The sequence below is a fragment of the Dipodomys ordii genome, unplaced genomic scaffold (assembly GCF_000151885.1).
Source record: "Dipodomys ordii isolate 6190 unplaced genomic scaffold, Dord_2.0 Scaffold86, whole genome shotgun sequence".
NCBI lineage: Eukaryota > Metazoa > Chordata > Mammalia > Rodentia > Heteromyidae > Dipodomys > Dipodomys ordii.
Genome location: NW_012267302.1, coordinates 405,026 through 424,038, shown reverse-complemented (window position 1 = coordinate 424,038; position 19,013 = coordinate 405,026).

Here is a 19,013-nt window from a genome sequence, read left to right as displayed (position 1 = left end):
CTGACAAAAAAAAAAACAAAAAAACAAAAAACAAAGCAACAACAACAAAAACTTAAATACCCTTATAATTGGGGTAAAGTATTATCTATTGTGGCTTTTGAATTACACCATCCTAATTTGCAATTTTTTTGTAGGCATGTTAGGTAATTTGTATGTTTCTTGATATGTCTATTGTCTATTTTAATTGTATATTCTCTTGATGTTTACATATTCTGGATTTTATGCGCTCATCAGCTAGTTTATAAATGTCTTCCACTCTCTAGGTATTTTTCCTGTTTCTTTTGATGTAGACCCATTTATCTGCTTTTGCTTTGGAAATCTTATTTTTAAAAATTTTTCTTCAGAGCTGGGCGCCTGTGGCTCATGCCTGTAAGCCTAGCTACTTAAGAGGCTGAGATCTGAAGATCACAGTTTAAAGCCAGCCGGGGCAGGAAAGTCTGTAAGACTCTTATCTCCAATAAACCACTAGAAAACCGGAAGTGGCACTGTGGCTCAAGCAGTAGAGCGCTCGCTTTGAGCTGAAGAGCGCAAGGACAGTGCCCAAGCCCAGAGTTCAAGCCCCATGACCAACCAAAAAAAAAAATTCTTGCTCTGACCAATGATATGTAATATTCCCTTATGTCTAATCCAGAAAATTCAAAATGTTCCTAAACCCCAAACTTTTGTGTGCTCACACAATGCCAGAAATGAAAAATTCTACTTGACAATAGATGACAGGTTATAGGCAAAATGTAGGTATGCCAAACTGTACAAGATGAGCTTCAGGTGTAGGTAAAATACACATACATAAAACATAGAAATTTCATTTTTCCCTCTTTAGATTTGGGTCATTTCAAATATATCCCCATTTTGACAATCCAAAACATTTCTGATGAAAGCCTCTTGGAGAAGGATGACTCAACCTTTAGGAGTCTCATTGTCTTGATTCCAGTGTTTGGGTTTTACATTTAAATCTTATATTTTGAGTTGCTATTCATGTATGAGTTAGGGGTCTAGCTTCTAAGTAGCTTCTAAGTATGACTAATTTTTCTAGCATCAATTTATTGATGAGAGCCTTCTCTCTGTTGTGTTCCTTGGGCTTCTGAGAATGTTGTCTATAACTACTGTTTTTTTTCTGGTCTCTGTTTTGTTCTGCCGTTCTTATGCTAGTACCATTCTGTTTGGGTTCCAATAGCTTTGTAGTATATTTTGAGGTCAGACATACCTCTTGCCTTATACTTTTTCCTCAAGGTTGCTCTGGTCCTGGTGAGGCCCTCTGGTTCCATTAGATTACAGCTGATCATAATGACCTCATTTTAACTTGAATTACTTCTGCAAAGACCCAGTCTTTAGAGACCTCTTCTGAGGTACGGTTGTTTAGGACTACAAAAGGTTTTTGAGGAGATTTCAACAATATCCTTCATCTTAGGCCCAAGGCGGTCAGCTAAATGTAAGTAATTTAGACCTGCATTCACAGGTACAGAAAGATTGTGGAGTTTCTTCTGGTCTATCAAATTGCCACACTAAAGGTCAGTCAACAACTGATCTCAAGTGTAGCTTGGATCTGTGGTAGTAGTTACCCTATATAACTTGTGTGGCCTGATTTTCATGGGTCAGGTGACATAACCTTAGAAACTGGGCATGGGGTGTATTCATGAACCTCCCTGGGAAGAGCTGTTGTTTGGCTGTAAGGCCCTGGTGACCTGCAGCAGGCCCTGACATTCTCAGACCTTTTGGCTGTGTTTTCAGGAAGGAGATTTGACTGAAAGCTAAGCTACAGTGGCTAGTCTCTTCCCAACTTTGAGGGGATTAAAGCCTCTCTCAAGTGATGAGCTAGAAACAAGCTCTTTTGTTATCAAAGCTGAAGCAGGGCTGCAGGACACTAGGAAATAAGAGGTTTTCAACTTTGAAAGCGATGCAGGAATAGTTTTCTAAACCTGCCTTTCCCAGTGTACCAGGGAGGAGGGCTGACAGGACAGCTGGCACTAATCTTTGGAGGGAGCTCACCCTCATGGAAGAGGGCATTTTTGTATGAGCTGGTCATGCATAGACATATCAGGTGGGAACCTGAGCTAGCCTACTAAGTAGCTAACTGTAGATCCCTTCCTAGGACCTTTGCCTTGTCAGGAGTAGCACTAGGACAAGATGATGGATGAAAGAACAAACTTCTCTTACCCATTTAGAAGACTTGTGTTGGGTATCAGTTTCCCCTCTGTTGCCCAGACCATTTCGGCTTGTTTCAAAAGAGTATATAGAGCAGGTTGGATTTTATAGTTTGTCAGCACTGTCCCTACAGCTCAGAATCACAGAAGTCAATGACATAGCAAAGTGTGGTTGGGGGTATGGCTCCTGGAGGCAACTTCTGCTCAATCTCTAGAGCCTATCACATGGATTATGGTATTCTTTCTACTCATCTGAGTTTTCAGTCTGTATCACCATTTGGGAAACATATGTTTCTGTTCTTTCTCCACATTCAACATAGTTTCTTTCTCTAGAGCTATGTTGAAATAGCCCTAGATAAGGCTACAAGTGAGTCATTGGTGTCTTCCCCTTGTCTTGGCCTAAGCTTCCTATCCCAGATCCTGCTTCCAAGTTTTTGGCCTTGTCTTAATTTTCAGCTACAAACCCATCTTCCAAACCCCAGGTCTGTCTGAGGTCTATGGGAACAAACCTAGCTCCCAAAGATGACCTTTTGATCCAATAGGGCAGCACTAGCTTAATATATGCTACAGTGACAGTGGCTACCTCTGTTTTTGAGGCTCTACATCTATGCACTTGAAATGGGACTCCAGGAACCTGTCCAGCCTCTTAGCAGCAGGCCAGTAGGTGAAGTATAAGGCATTGCTATGCTAAATACTAACTCTGACTGGGTTCTTCCAACTCTCTAGGCTTTGAGATCCTAATATCTCTAGGACAAATAACTTTCAAGTTTTTAACCTCTTCAGAAAGGAACAAAGGAATATCTACAACAAAGATGGCATACTAACAATGGGTGTATTCCATCTAGGTAAGATTGAGACTAAAGACTTCTAGCTGGGAAATGGCCTAGCTTCCTGGATCTGGCAACACAGTCTGGGATCTCTGATTTCTTCCCCCTATAGATGGCAGCCATCATCTAGCTTTTCCTTAAGCAAGGGATCTTCCTGGACCTAGTTTCTTCTGTGTGTTTTGGTCTTATTACTTTTTCTCTCTGGGGTACATGCACAGGACTAAACATAACCAGATATTGAAAAGCTAGAAATCTTCCCTGAGTCCTTTCCTGTGACCTAGCCTAAATGGGAAACAAGACACCAGATGTCTCTTAAGGTAGCTTGCCATCTCTCAAAGATATACTTCTTGTGTTTGTAGTGTCAACTGTGATTTAGCAGTTAGCCACTTTTCTCAGTTTCCTCACTGTTTCCAAGCAGACAATAACGTCTGAAGAATTAGAATTATCCTGTGAGTGATACTTTAATATGCCAGATAAGGAAACATATTTGGCTCTGTTTCTAAACTTTATTCTTCCAGGATTTCAGTAACTGTCCTCTTTTTGGGTAAGTCAGGAGGAGATAAAGAAGATAAAGTATGTCCTCCTTCAGAGTGTTAATTTCATATTGAGTATCCTTTCAAACAAGGCTCAAAGTGGAGGTATACATGCCTTGCATATCAGATCAGATCCCTGCTTGGATCTGATCTTTTCCATTGAGTAGCCATGTGGTAGTTATACACGATACTGCTGAAGGTCTGTTTTAATGACAAGAGAGTGAGGGTCTGTTTTAATGACAAGAGAGTGCAGATCTCTCTTGGTGCTAGGTAACTCCTGAAACTTGGTGAATTTTTTTTTTGTGGTTTGGTGTAGAGCCTGGGGATGAGTCTGCAGCTGGCGGCTAGAAGTAGGACCCATTCTAGGGTCTCTGCCATCACAGTAGCCCACTATGGAGGGAGGTGTCTGGCTGAGATCTTGCTAGCCAGGGTAAAGGCCATGGGGAAGGTGCATCTAAGGATGAAATGAAAATTTTTTTTGCTTGTGGATGACTCAACTATATTCCTGGCCTTCAAGTTGCCTTTCTACCTGCTATGATAGGTAAATCTTTACCTCAGCCATGCCATTGCTTGGGCATCTGGAAAGTTTGTCTGAAATGTTCTTGGCTGGTATAAAACCTGATGTCTCCCTAATGCCTGGTGCCTCCATCTCTGGTCTTGTTCAACACATTTATCTTGATTATAGCAGGTATAGCACATTTGACTTGCTTGAGGTCAGGTTTGACCCTTACTTGGATCTTTAGTCTTACAGGTATCTCCTAACCTGTTGTTGTCTTTCAATACCTGCAAGTCTTGTCCTGTTATGGCTCCCTTGCTCTCCATGTATGACACAAAATACACTTAGCTATATAGCTCATGGTGGCCAGTTGTGTGGCCATCTCTAGAGGTACCATGAGGGCTAGAGTATCTCTCCTTCCCTTCTGGGACTCAGCTTTTCATCCTCATAGGTTTCTTCCTGTAGACTTACCCTGTACAACTAGCTCTCCTTGGAAGTACCAACCTTGTTCTCCTTTTAGGTGCTCAGTTCTCTTGGCTATGTCCTACCCAGCTTTCCTCATTCTGAAGCACTTCTTTTTTTCCCCTTGATGTGCAAGGTTAAGTTTTATGTATTTATTTCTTTATTTTATTGTGAAAATACTGTACAGAGGGGTTGCAATTACATGGGCAAGATAATGAGTACATTTCTTATCAAGCATTGTTGCCTCCTCCTTTGTTTCCACTTCCCATCCCTTCCCATGCCCCCTCTCCCCCTCCCCTACTGGATTCTCCCCCCCCCACCAAAGTTGTAAAGTTTATTTTTCGACATAACGACTTGTATATCTCATTGTTGCAATGGGTCCACCTGTATCTCTATTTAAACGATTTGTTTTTTCTCTTCCCCCTGAAGCATTTCTGTCAATGGCATATGCTGTCCTGTGCAAAGTGCCTATTGGGATACTTCTGCTTGGTTTTCTCAGCTTCCTAAGATTTGAGGTACATTGGAGATGATTGTCTTGTTGCTGCCTCTTAGTACTTAGTAAGTCAGATGCTGCTTCCATTATGTGGCTTTGTTGGCAAGGTCAATAGAACTGTCATTGGTCTAGCCTCCAGAGGGCATCCTAGCAGGAGATCCCCAACTGTGTCAAATGGGACTCTCCTTTGTACTCTCCTGGCTTAGCCTCTTAGGCTGGTATGGCATGCTATCCTGAGAACATTGGCTTTATTTTGCCAATGCTCCTGAGTCTACTTCCCTGTAATATTTGAATAAGTGATAGGAAATTCTTATGCTTTCTCTTTCTCCAGGCAAGTGGGGCTTTCTTCCTGTGATTGTTGAGGACAGTCATGTCCCAGAATCTTGTGAAGATGGCCACAATCTTGGGAGTAGACAACTGTTAGGACATTGTGGGTGTTTTTAAAATTTTGGTGCTATACAGTCTGCCAGCTGTTCATCAGCTAAAAAATTGATATCCAGAGGTTTTCCTCCCATTCTGTGGGTTTGTCTCTTTATTCTGCCAGTTGTGTATGTGTGTATGTTGGATTTCCCCTAGCAGTTTCTTGTTTTTACATTAGGATCTGTGATCCATTTTGAACGGTTTCACAGTATGAGAGGGGTCTAGCTTCAGTATTCTACATGTGAGTATCCAGCTCTCCCAACAGCATTGTCAAAGAGGCTGTCTTTGGTCCAGTGTATATTTTTGGTGGCTTTGAACATAGGATATTCTTCGTACTCCTTCCTGGGGTTCAAGACCCTGTGTAAGATTTTTCTCATACACACATGAGAAAAATGGCCTTTATGTCTTTGTTAAAGCTGCAGCATTTGCAGATTTACCTGAGGCTGTGGTGATCCTCACCTCCCTTTGCTGAGTAGGGCAAATTCACAGCCATTGGAATCTGCTGAATTAAGTTTACCCATGTAGTAGGAGCCACTGGAAATGATGATCCTGGTCAGATGAACTATGTTTATGTCTCATTGACTTTTTAAGTTGATATTTTCTGGGTTTGTGGAACATGGTGCCTATAAAAGAGTATCTTTATCTCTGGTAGAACCTGGGCTCTGCCTAGAGTAGAATTCAGATATTTTTGACACAACAGGCCTCTTTGGCTGCAGAGAAGGCAAAGGTTTAATGCTGTCAGCAAGTCAGTGCCTGCCTACTTTTTGGGGAGCACTGAACTTCCCAAGGGGCAAGTCATGCCTCTGCTACTTCAGTAAAGCTTCATTCATAGGAGTGGCACGACTAGGATTCTGGATATCCTTATAAAGTGTCTCTTGCATGTTAATGAGTCAGGCTGCCTCGTCCCTGTTTAGTCCTATCTGATGCATACACCTGTGTGTATTGAGCCCATGGTCATCTGTTATGTAACATTCCAAGGCATGCTGCCATCATGCCTTTCCCAGCTGTTCTCCTGCAAGAAGATCCTGAGGTGCATCCTTTTTTTAAAACTCCTAAACATCACAAAATAACCTAATGCATGGACCTTTATCTACTTGTGAGGCAAGTATTTTTGTTTCTACCCTTAGGAATAGAATTTGTTTAATTTAAGCAAATAGTACCAGATCATCTTCTAGAATAGCTGACCCAGCACACATTCTCACTGTGATGGCATCACTAGTCCTGTTGCCCGCCCCCCCAACCCTACCCAAGACGCTATACAATCCAGCACTTGGCAACTGAATAACCATGAAGGGATATCGAGTGTCATTGGCATGACTGAGCATTTTGTTTTAATGACAGCACTTAGAATATCCTTGACTTTGCCTTTCCTTTTGAGGTTCCCATCTGTCTCATTTAAAAGAAATTTCTTATTCCAGGATAAAATTCCTTCCCTCTCTAGCTCCAGTCATTGCATCTCATTCTGTCTGCCTTAAATTTGTTAGTGACATATTGGCATTGAGCAGAAAAGTTATTTCTGATCAAATTCAAATTTTCGTTCTGAGGTTTATGCTGTTTTCTAAACCCCTATCATATAATCTATATTTTCTTCTCTGGGTTTTTCATTTAGACTTTCCCCAAAATATCCATGGCTAACAATCTTTTCTAAGAGACTGGAAACATATAGGGGTATTGAATGCAGCAACTTTCTCCAGGGTAAGCTACTTCTCCACCTTACATAGATCATCCTGTCCTTTACCACTGATCTATGATGGCCACTTTGTCTTATGGATAGTGAGACCTTCTCTACTCCTTGGGTACCTTCATCTGTTGTGTGAATACTGTATAACCTTTATCCCTCCAATCCCCTATTGAGGGGACAAATCCCCTTGATTTATTTTGTGGGTTTACTACTGACAAATAGTAAATCTTCTTTTTAAAACTCCATATAAATTTTAGAGCAAGTTGTATTTGAATTTAAGCAAACAAACTATGGATTAGTTTGAATTCATAAATTAATTTGTAAAGAATTATGATCTGGAATTCATGCTCGAAGGAATTAGTTCATTGAGATCTTATTAGATCTCTAAGTAATCCCTAGAAACTTTATAATTAGCAAGGCAAGAAAAGGAATGTCTAATTTATTATATCCTAATGGGCAGGCTATTTGGAGGGAGGAAAATCATATAACATATATCACATGTTAATGTGTAAGATTTAAATAGACTCAACTTTATCAAAATTGAACTGATTCCCCCCCCCCACATACCTCGAGTAAAAACTACTTAATCATGTGATCCTAATTAGCTAAACATTTTAATGTTTTGTATACATTTTCATACTTGGAATAGGCCTGTGACTTTCCTGGCTATGTCTTTCCATACCATTGAATTGTTTTATATCAAAGTCACAAAGTACGGGCATGGGTTATACTTTCTGGAATGCCTTGAAACAACCAAGCTTGGAAAGAAGGGTCTGTTTTCTAGTTCCCTCACACAGATCCTGGGCAGATTTTTGCCTATCATGGTGGGCTTCCTGTCAGCAGAGGTGGTGTAACCAAGTCTGGCCATGGAGCACTTCATCCACTACTCCTATCCCTTTGGAGACTGTCCTGACAGTAAACGTCTTTTCAAGCACCTCTGGGACAGGAGGCAAGCACACTTTTCCTATAGAACAACAGAGTTTTTGTCTGGACCATTTCTAAGATCTTCATGTCTATCAAGCCTTTGGTTTTAGTTAAATAAGACATAGTGTGCTTCTCTAGATTCTTCTTTGCTTTTAGCTTTTCTCTTAACTTTGATCAGAGCAGTATACTGTCAGAGGAGTGATGAATGACTTCATGGTTTTATCCCTAGAGATGGCTACCAAGACAATTTAGTACTTCTAGTTCCCTTTATATGGGAAATTGCTCAGATTACATATACTGTCTTAATAACCTCTTTCCTTAGCTCTGTCCCCTCACATCAATGACTGTTGCTACTTTAGATTTTGCCCCATTGACCCCAAAGTATTCTTCATAGTTTGTCATGTTCACAACTTAGTGACATGCCTTTTATCTGGTTAGAATAGCATTATTTCATATGTTTTTATAGATGCCTTGTGTTTTCTAGGATGGTTTGGCTTCCACTTTTTTTGTTTTTTGTTTTGTTTCTTTTGTGGGGCCTGAACTCTGGGTCTGGGCACTGTCCCTCAGCTTTTCAGCTCAAGGCTAGCATTCTACCACTTGAGCCACAGTGCCACTTCCAGCCTTTTCTGCTTATGTGGTGTTGAGGAATCAAACCCAGGGCCTCATGCATGCAAGGCAAGCACTCTACCACTGAGCCACCTTCCCAGCCTGGCTTCCACTTTTAGTAAGTCTCTGTCCTTAATATCTGGAAGCATCTAAATGCTTGACCTTTTCTGGCCAAAAGAATCTATCAAGTTGATAATGTCCCATGTTGAATAATAGCAGATGATACTATTAGTGTTAGTATTTCCACAGTATTTGAGTGGCAAAAGTCTGTTTCCTTCTCTCCTTTTCATTGGCAAGAAATTGAAAGTACCACTTTGGCATTAGCTAGTAAATAGTCTTAAACTACCATCTGTGCAGATTGACAATGCTTGCTGTCTACATTTGGGATACAGAGTCTCTTATAGGGGAAGCAGGAAGAGCTGGCTTCTAGTTGTTGCTCTTCTTTCCATCTTCCATAACACACTGAGTGAGCAGAAGCCACTTCATTTGGTGATACCCAAGTACTATTGCTTGGATTGTATGTCTGCTGTCAGGGACCTGCTTATTGGACCCTGGTTATGCTCAGTAGCTCCCCCTTATTAAAGAGTCTTCCATGTTTGTTAGATTTCTATTCTTGACAGTCCCAAGGGCATTCTCCTGAGGGAGAAAGCTACTTGGACAAGATGGAGCTCACATCTGACTGCTATGTGGCAGGCCTACACTGACAGGGCTTCAGCAATGGACATGGCGGGGATGGAGAGGTAGGTCTGCTTCTTAGATGAATGATGCTAAGGGTATAGCAAAATTAATGGTCAGATGTGATGTAAAAGCCTAGCTCTTGGGAGACAGCATCTCAGGATCTTCTTGTAGCTTTCCAGGCTGACATTATCTAGGTCTGTGGAGTCTAAGGCTATCCTGACACTGGCTTTAAGCTCCAATGTGGGGGAGAGAACCTGTACCTTGGAGGTATAGAGAGGCAGAAGTTCCTGCTGGATGAGGCAGACTCAGCACACTTACATGATGACATTATTGACTTACTGTATCTAAAGGAGGAATTTAACCTCTGATCTACATGGGACATTGCTGGCCCCAAAGGTAGCATTTGAGGTTAAAGGTAAAAGCAACTGTGCATGTGAGATTACCTTTAGCATTTTAGCTTGGCCTATGGGTCCTGTCCCTCAAGGGGCCATGCCAGATTTTTTTCATGGGTAACATGCAGTATATTGCGAACAGGAGTCCTAACACTCAGTGGCAGTGTCTGTGCCTTTTCTCTTTGGTCTAGAATTCTAAAAGGAAACTCTGCCATTGAAATTTTTCTTCATAGGAAAGCATGGATCATTAAGAATCAGTGATCTGGTTGAGCTGCTTCTAGCCTTTATATAGCCAGATGGCCATTGGTTATAAGGCTTTTTATCTTTACTCAAGAACTTCCTAGAAGATGAGAAAAGTCAACCAGATTTGCTGCCCACTTGGCCTTATCAGAGACAACAATCTTGATAACTCTTCTGACTTGTCATTAGACTACTGCTTGGATTAGCCTTTGTTCCCATGGCCTACATAGGTGGCTCAGGATCCTATCTGCTCCATGGAAAATGTCTGGGATTCTACTGATGGAGAGTGAGGCTAGATGAATGGTCAGGAAGAATGGTGGCTGCTGTTTATCCTGTGGCCCAAGGTAGAGCTGCTTCCAGGAGAGCAGGAAGCTGGAGTGTATGTGTGAATATCACTGAAGGGCTGGTTGATCCTGTACAAAAGCAGCTTGGAGATTAGGATGCCATTGTTGGGTTCTTGCCTCATTCCTGACACTGTCCCAAGTCCAGCTCCAGCAGTGTGTCCCTGTGGCCTGCCAGAACTCTATCTAGAATCTGCTTTATACCTGAAGTGGAGACAAAAATAGGACACAGCACACAGTGTCTAGTCTTCCTTTTACGTAGGTGCCCTGTCATGCTATGTATCAGTATATAGGGACTTAATCTTGGTCCCCTGATCTGCTTTGGGTCTTTTCTCCATGGAATTTTTTTTATATTCCCTTCTGGGCTATTGTACTCATTCATCTGTGTTTTTAATGTGCTTTTATAGCTTGTCTTTCTGTGACTTCTTCCCTACATCTGACATGATCTTCTGCTTCAGGATATACCTGTAATCAGTTCGTTGAACTGGCTGAACTGGCTTTAGCCATCTGGGGATGGAAATGGCCTGGGACTACCGAGATATTGGTACTATTTCTTAACCAGCCACAACTCAGGGTGTTGTCTGGTGGTGTCTTGGCAGAGAGCTTGCATCACTACCATTGTTGTACTCCCTTTTTTTCCTCCTCCTGGGCATTATTTTTTCTTTCTTTTTTAATATATTAAAAAGCAACATTGTACAAATGCTGTGACTAGTAGTAGACAGACCTACAATTTTCATTGAATTTTTATAAACATGAAAATCTTTAAATCAGAAAACATGAAATTCTTTTTAAATCAGAAAATGTTGATTTTCCAATAGCGTACACACAGAAAAGCAACCTGTACAAATTCTATAATAAACTGTTCCTTACACTCCTGCCCTGGGCACTTTGAAAATTTAAAATTTCTGTAGTCTGAGTAAGAGGAAACCATAAAAGCTTCCATGAATCTTTTTTCCCCAAAAAGAGTATTTTTAGTAAAATAGTATTTAACAATGCATTTTTCTTGTGAAAAAGAATTTACATTAATTTTAATGCAAAAATATACATGTAGAGATATTTAGCTTCATGAGTGACCAGTCTTACTTGAAACATGATTTAATTTTAAGCAAAATCCTAAAATTTGCCAGGCACCAGTGACTCGTGCCTGAAATCCTATCTACTCAGGAGGCTGATATCTGAGGATCATAGTTTGAAGCCAGCCCAGGCAGAAAAGTCCATGAGATTCTTATCTCTATTTAATTACCAAAAAGCTGGAAGTGGAGCTATGGCTCAAGTGGTAGAGCAAAAGCATCTCAGGGATAGTGTCCAAGTCCTGAGTTCAAGCAAGGGATTAGTGAATAAAAGAAAAAAAACATAAAAATTTAGAATGAAACATATGTAGCCTTACATTTGTGTGTTCAAGCAGGGTAAAGCTCAAAACTTGTCACAGAATTTATACTTAAAATTTCTAAGTCAATATGTGTCCTCAAAATGTTAATAAAGAATTATAATTTTTCAGTGACTCCTTTTATTAACAAAATATAGCCATTTCAGACTATCAACTTGAATGCTTTCTATTATATCCACAGAGATTAACAAGATATACCTTGCAATATAAAGGATAACAAATAATATGCCTTATAATACAACCAATCTATACAATTCATCCTTTCTAATTGTCTCAACTGATCAGGAACTATAGTGCTTTTTTTTTCATAAGACCCTTTCCTCTTCCTAAAACCTTGAGGTGAAAGGTTATTACTGCAACAAAACTGCAATCACAGTTCTAGTCATTTCTGTATGACACTGTAGCTATGGACTTAAAAACTTTTTATAAGAAATGTGCAACTTGTTAAGCTGCACTGTATGTTTTTCCAAAATTTCCAGATTATTTTAGTCAGAAGGGCCTAAAATGGCCCTACAAGACGACCTCATTATACCCCTTAGTGTAGAGATAAGCAACATTTTCCGTCTCTACTAATGTTGCTTGTTACCATATTCATGGTTCCAGTCATCAGGCCTGCCTTCTGTCTTCATAGAAGAAATAATCTGATTCCTCTAATGGTAGGCCCATGATCAGTGTAATGCTCCTGGAAACAATGTCTATCTGGTAGGTAGGGATGAAAACTGATTTTATGCTGTGATGGCTGTGTATGTTTGTGCCACTGGAAGCTTAAAGACGGGTTAAAAATCTGACTATGTGACTAAACTGATGATGAGAAAACTGGACTGATCCCTGTGCAGAGAACCAAATTTCCCACCATGGGACATCTGTCTCCAAATATTGCTCATTGCTGATTACCTCTTGATTATTTTCTGGAGAAGACTATCTTGAATTATTTCTGATAGTACTATTATCCACAGTCCTTTCATACCTGTTAAGAGATGAGGAGGTAGGGATTGAGTTTACAACTTGATGCTGGCGAATATGATGGACTGACATCCTGTAAAGTGGGACTGTTCCCTAGTGGAACAGCCCAAAAAGAAGCTTCCCATTGACTTTAGTTTCAAGGTTACCCAAAGAGTGTAGTCTGCCACAGCTGCCCCCATGTCCATGCTGCCCCTTCCCCACTTAGGCTGAAGAGTAGCCTTTTGTGGCATTTTGAGCCACTCACCATCCTGAGGACTTGGTTGTTGGGCCAGCAGAGCTGTGCAACCTCCACTGCCTGATGGTGGTAACTGAATAGCTGTTGTAAGGAAGGATTAATGTTTGGGCAGAAAGTGTCCTATGCAGTAGGTCCCCTGCCTTCTTCCAGAGATCTAACCTTTTCTACCCAATATTGCTGTATTTCTCATCTGATTAGTATGGAGTGGGGAATAATGGGCTGAGCTGAAGTGATATGAGGAATCTTATCTGTCCTTGAGGATGGCCCAATCAATGAAGATATTATACATGTGTCCTAGAAGTTGACATGTAGCCATTGTGAGGCCAAGCACCCAGAAGACTACCGTAGCTCTGAGCCTCCAGTTCACCTAAGAGGCATAGTTCTATGCAAAAGTCAAGGAGAGGCATCACTGGATGCAGAGAGCAGCAAAGCTTAGTGGTAAGAAGGCCTGCCTAGCAAACACAGAGAAAAATTGCGAATAGACTTGGAGAGAAAGGGCCTGCCTGCCATCCTGTTTTTTAGCCCACAGGACACAAATGGAGCTTGTCTTCAGATGCTCAAGTATATGGCATTCTGTGAGAGTCTTTAAAGAAATAGCTGTTTTATGGCAACTTCATTATTCCAGTTTCCTGGATGTTCCTAATTTCATGACTTATCAGACTGCTTGGGAATTGAATTGCTAATTATTGATCTCAGTGTTAATAAGGTATTTAGGTACATGATGCTGGGTGACCAGCTAGGTCTCATGTATAAAGAAAAATGCTGTGAGGTAATTCTTGAAACTACCATGAGGAGAGAGATGGTCAAATCACATAAGGCTACTTAGGTTAAGATTGGCTTCAATTTGAAGCCTTAGAAATCATAGTAGATAATGGGGAAAATATCAGCAATATATCAGAGAAGGGCCTTAATATACATTATATACAGGGAACTCAAGAAACTAACCCCTCACAAATCTAACAAACCAATCATGAAATGGGAAAGGGAGTTAAAGAGAGACTTCTCAGAAGAAGAGATAAAAATGGCAAACACATGAGGAAGTGTTCATCCCTGGCTGTAAAGGAAATGCAAATAAAAACAACACTGAGATATCACCTTACTCCAGTCAGAATGGCCCACATCCTAAATTCACCCAACAAATGCTGGAGGGGATGTGGAGAAAGGGGAACCCTACTGTATTGCTGGTGGGAATGTATACTAATACAACCACTTTGGAAACCAGTCTGGAGGTACCTCAGAAAACTAAATATAGACCTCCCCTATGACCCAGCCATACCATTCCTATGCATCTATCCTGAATAACAGTCACCAGGATACAAGGACACATGCACCTCCATGGTTATTGCAGCACTGTTCCAATAGCCAAGATAGGGAAACAACCCATATGCCCCACTACTGACGAGTGGATCCGAAAATTGTGGTACCTATATACAATGGAATATTATGCAGCCATTAGAAAGGACAAAATAATGGCATTTGCAGGGAAATGGATGGAACTAGAGTGAATTATTTGAGCGAAGTAAGCAAAGAACAAAGACAAATGGCACACAGTCTCCCTGATATGTGGATGCGAAAGCTAAAGTAAACAGGATGCTAAAGACATAATAAACAGGACTCAAGAAACAGAGGACAGCCACTCATTTTGTCTTATCATTGCTAAATGATTCCATGTTCTTGACCATATATGTGTGTGTGTGTGTGTGTGTATGTATATATATGTGTGTGTGTATATATATGTATATATGTGTGTATATATATGTATATATGTGTGTGTGTGTGTATATATATATATATATATATATATATATATACACTGAGGGAAGCCAGGAGGAGGAACAGAATAAGTGGGAAACTGAACAACATATAACAAAGGGGCCCATCAGCTGCACTGGACATAGAAGAAAAAGAACTAAGCAACCTGAAGTCAGTGATGGGAAGGGAGGAATGAGAGAGAAAGTTGGAACAGCTTACACTAAGCAAAACATTACCTGATGTGGAAGAAATAATTGTATTGTCAAAGCTCATAGAATTCACAAACTTTATAAACCATGATAATGACAATTTGCCTTGTGAAGGTTAAAATGTTTTTGTGACTTTAAGTATCACTATTCCACAATACTTTGAAATAAGTGAAATTTATCTAATCACCCAATTTCAATTTAAAAAAAGTGAGAGAAGGGATGGGTTAGGAGCGATGGATAACATTGATGTCACTTTGTATTCATATACTATTTTGTAGAATGGGAATTAGTACAACTACTTAAAGATAATAATAATGTTTAAAAAACTCAAAAAATCATAGTAGAGAAGGGCTACTGGTGAGTGAGTGATCAGAAAGTCTTTTTAAATAGTAAGTTTTTATTGTCATTATTTCTTTTTATTTTTTTTTTTTTCTGTTGGTCGTGGGGCCTGAACTCTGGGCCTGGGCACTGTCCCTCAGCTCTTCAGCTCAAGGCTAGTGCTCTACCACTTGAGCTACACACCACTTCCAGCTTTTTCTACTTATGTGGTGCTGAGGAATCGAACCCAGGGCCTTAAGCATGCAAGGCAAGCACTCTACCACTGAGCCACCTTCCTAGCCAGAAAGTCTTTTTAGCTCTTTAGTCCAGACAAAGCTTGGAATTAAGGGAGAATTGAAATGGATGAGTTCAAGAGATAGTGGGAGAGAACTGGAAGCTTTTAGTTACCAGATGGTCATGTTGGGGTCAATAGCATGACATCAGCAGAAAAGTTTTACCTCTAGAGTCCTTCTACATAGTCTTAGTGTGAATTACCCAATTCCCTCTGGTGGCTAGCTGGTGAACAGAGACTAACAAGGTCATTGGTTGGCATGTTGGTAACTATAGATCTGGAGCTTGTGATTGGATTATGAGCTGAGAAGTTTAGGATTTTAGGCTGCAAACTACATCCTTTCTGCTCAAGATTACCATAAGAATGAACTACAGAGCTAGCAGGATTACATATTGTAGAGGCAAAGAAGTGTTTTCTAGGATATGGTGAGCTATGGTGGGTAGTGTGGCACAGTCTTAGTAAGATGAGAAATGTGTCCTCTGGGACCCATTTTTGGTAGGCTATTGGTAAAGTTGGGCTGTTGATGTGAGGTAGGTAAAGTGGGATAGTGCTTTGATACAAAAAAATATAAAAGGAACTGGGCACCAGTGGCTCACGCCTGTAATCCTAGCTACTCAGGAGGCTGAGATCTGAGGATCTCGGTTCAAAGCCAGCCCAGGCAGAAAAGTCCATGAAACTCTTATCTCCAATAAACCACTAGAAAACTGGAAGTGATGCTTTGGCTCAAGTGGTAGAGTGCTTGCCTTGAGCTGAAGAGCACAGGGACCAGAGTTCAAGCCCCACGACTGACAATATATATATATATATATATATATATATATATATATATATATATGTGGTCAAAGGGCAGAAGAGAAATGTGTAATTTAATTGTGGGAAGAATGTGTAACTGAAGGTAGAAAGGAAAAACATCCTCTAGGGGACTTCCAGAGGGATTTACACCAGCTTCCCTGTTCAGTTTTTCTTTTCATCTCCAATCACTGGGCCAATGCTAGATAGACTGGCTGGGAAGTGGGTACTGTTTTTTGTTTTTTATTGTGAAAATACTGTACAGAGGAGTTACAATTACATGGGCAAGATAATGAGTACATTTCTTATCAAGCATTGTAGCCTCCTCCTTTGTTTCCCCTTCCCATCCCTTCCCAGCCTCCTCCCACTCTCCCACCCAATCCTCCTCCCCCCTCCCCCCCACCAAAGTTGTAAAGTTCATTTTCGACATAATGACTTGTACATCTCATTGTTGCAATGGGTCCACCTGTATCCCTATCTAAATGATTTGTTTTTTCCTTTCCCCTCCACAAATTATACCAATATCAAATAAAGTGAAAGCAGGAGTTATACCATGGGGGAGGGACATACAAAGCAACAAAGAAATAATCTTATAAATGTTTTAGAAACAATCACATGAAAGAAAAAAAACATTTGAATGCATATCTTAGTGTTCATTTCCCTAACATCAACTTATCTGACCTTTTCTGCTTGACTCAGACATATACTAGTTATTGCAAATAAGGGAAACCATGGGACCTATGTTGGGTACTGTTTTACTCTGCAGAATCCTATTGTAATCCGCATTAGACATCTGTACCTGGGAACCCCTGGTATCTGGGAATGTCATTGAAAGTTAAGACCTCTGTCTCTAGAATGCCAGGAGTCATCTTGTATATTCTTGGCTCACTTCCCAGGTAGGAAGTGGGTATGCTGAAAGGTGAGGTACTAGAGTCTGATTGTCCTAAATCTCGATGGAAAGCATGCTCTCATTTCTGGCTGTGGTTCTCAGGATTTGACCCAATGGCTTTTCTCACTCTTCAGGAGTTGTAGCAGCCACAGCAGGTGATAACATCTGGTGGCTCTTGTTACCATCCTGGTTTGTTGGCCTGCTCACTGTTGTGCAGGGGGACTTAAAGCTTCAGAGCCTTATTTCCTGGTTTTCTCAAACTTTCTGCCTTCTTCCTGGGTCCTCCATTCCTGCCAACCATGGAAACCAGAATGGCAGTAGCTGTGATCTAGGCAAGCTAAGTTCTAGCACTGGTTTTCCTAAGATTTATTCTGATTCCAGGTGGCCAGGTCTCTCTTGTCTTCCACGCTCAGAGTTTGGCTTCCCTTGCCTCTGGGTGTTCTTCCTAAGCCTGGGGCTGAGGCATCAGAATCTTACCTAGTCAGACTTGGCCTTTTTCCTGTTCACTGTAGCTAACTGTGCTCTGTTTTGGCCAGCAGGAGTAGATGGTGACTTGAACTTGTTATGGCTATCTATTAGCCAGATGTGACTGACTCATTTGTCTGCCTAAATTTTTTTTTTTTGGGTCCGGTCTTAGGGCCTGAACTCTGGGCCTGGGCGCTGTCACTCAGCTCTTCAGCTCAAGGCTAGCACTCTACCACTTGAGCCACAGTGCCACTTCCAGCTTTTTTTCTTTTGCTTATGCTGGGAATTGAACCCAGGGCCTCAGGCGTGCAAGGCAAGCGCTCTACCACTGAGCCACCTTCCCAGCCCTGTCTGCCTAAATCTTAAAATCTTTTGGCCAAGGGATTGCTCCAGATTCCGTAAGTAGAAAGACCTAGTGTGTTTTTCACATAGCAGTTTATATATATAATTTTTTTTTTTTGTCGGTCATGGGCCTTGAACTCTGGGCTTGAGCACTGTCCCTCAGCTGTTAGCTCAAGGCTAGCACTTTACCACTTGAGCTATAGCTCCACTTCTGGTTTTCTGGTGGTTTATTGGAGATAAAGAGTTTCATAGACTTTCCTGCCTGGGCTGGTTTTGAACCGTGATCCTCAGATCTCAGCCTCCTGCATAGCTAGGATTACAGGCGTGAGCCACCGGCATCTGGCTCACTTAGCAGTATATTTGTGTGTGTGTGTGTGTGTGTGTACATCATAAAATCGAATCTTTTTGCCATTTTTTACTGTGAAAATACTGTACAGAGGGATTACAACTACATGGGCAATAAAATCTAATCTTAATATGGCATGGCTTGAAGATACTGGAAAGTCTGAGGAGGCTAATGCCTTTTAATTTTCATGGCATTACTTGGGAATCCCCTGGAGGTTTCCAGAAGGTCACAAAAGAAGATTATTTGCTCTTGAATACAGATGAGAATTGGCCCATAGCTTGGGTCACTGCTATTCCACCATGGTTACTCCTAGGACCTGTTCTGCCTTGATTCATTGTTTACAGTGAATAACAAGGCCTCTTAGGAAGATGACTTGACATGTCCCATAGGCCTTCTATGATTGTCACCTTGGTATATGTCATGTCACCTACAGGTCTGCTGACCTCTTCAACTTCAAAGTCTAGTGGAGGTTCACTTACTCTAATAACTTCATATAAGGTTGTTGGATACTGGCTCTCCTTAGACATGGGATACAGAGAACTTAGTATTCAGTTGCTCAGGGTAACAGTTGACAAGTCAGATGGTCTGTGACAGCCCTGGGCCTTAAAAGAGGCACATGCCAGATTGAAGCCTAAAATTAGAAGCTTCCCCCTGCCTCTGAACCTGAGCTCAGTTACCTGACTTCTTCAGAGAGGCCTTAAGGGAACAGTGGAACTCCTGGTGCCCCACACAGTTGCCTTTAAGGCCTTAGTGTTAGGACTAAGTCTTTGCTACGGCCATCTATTTGCCCAG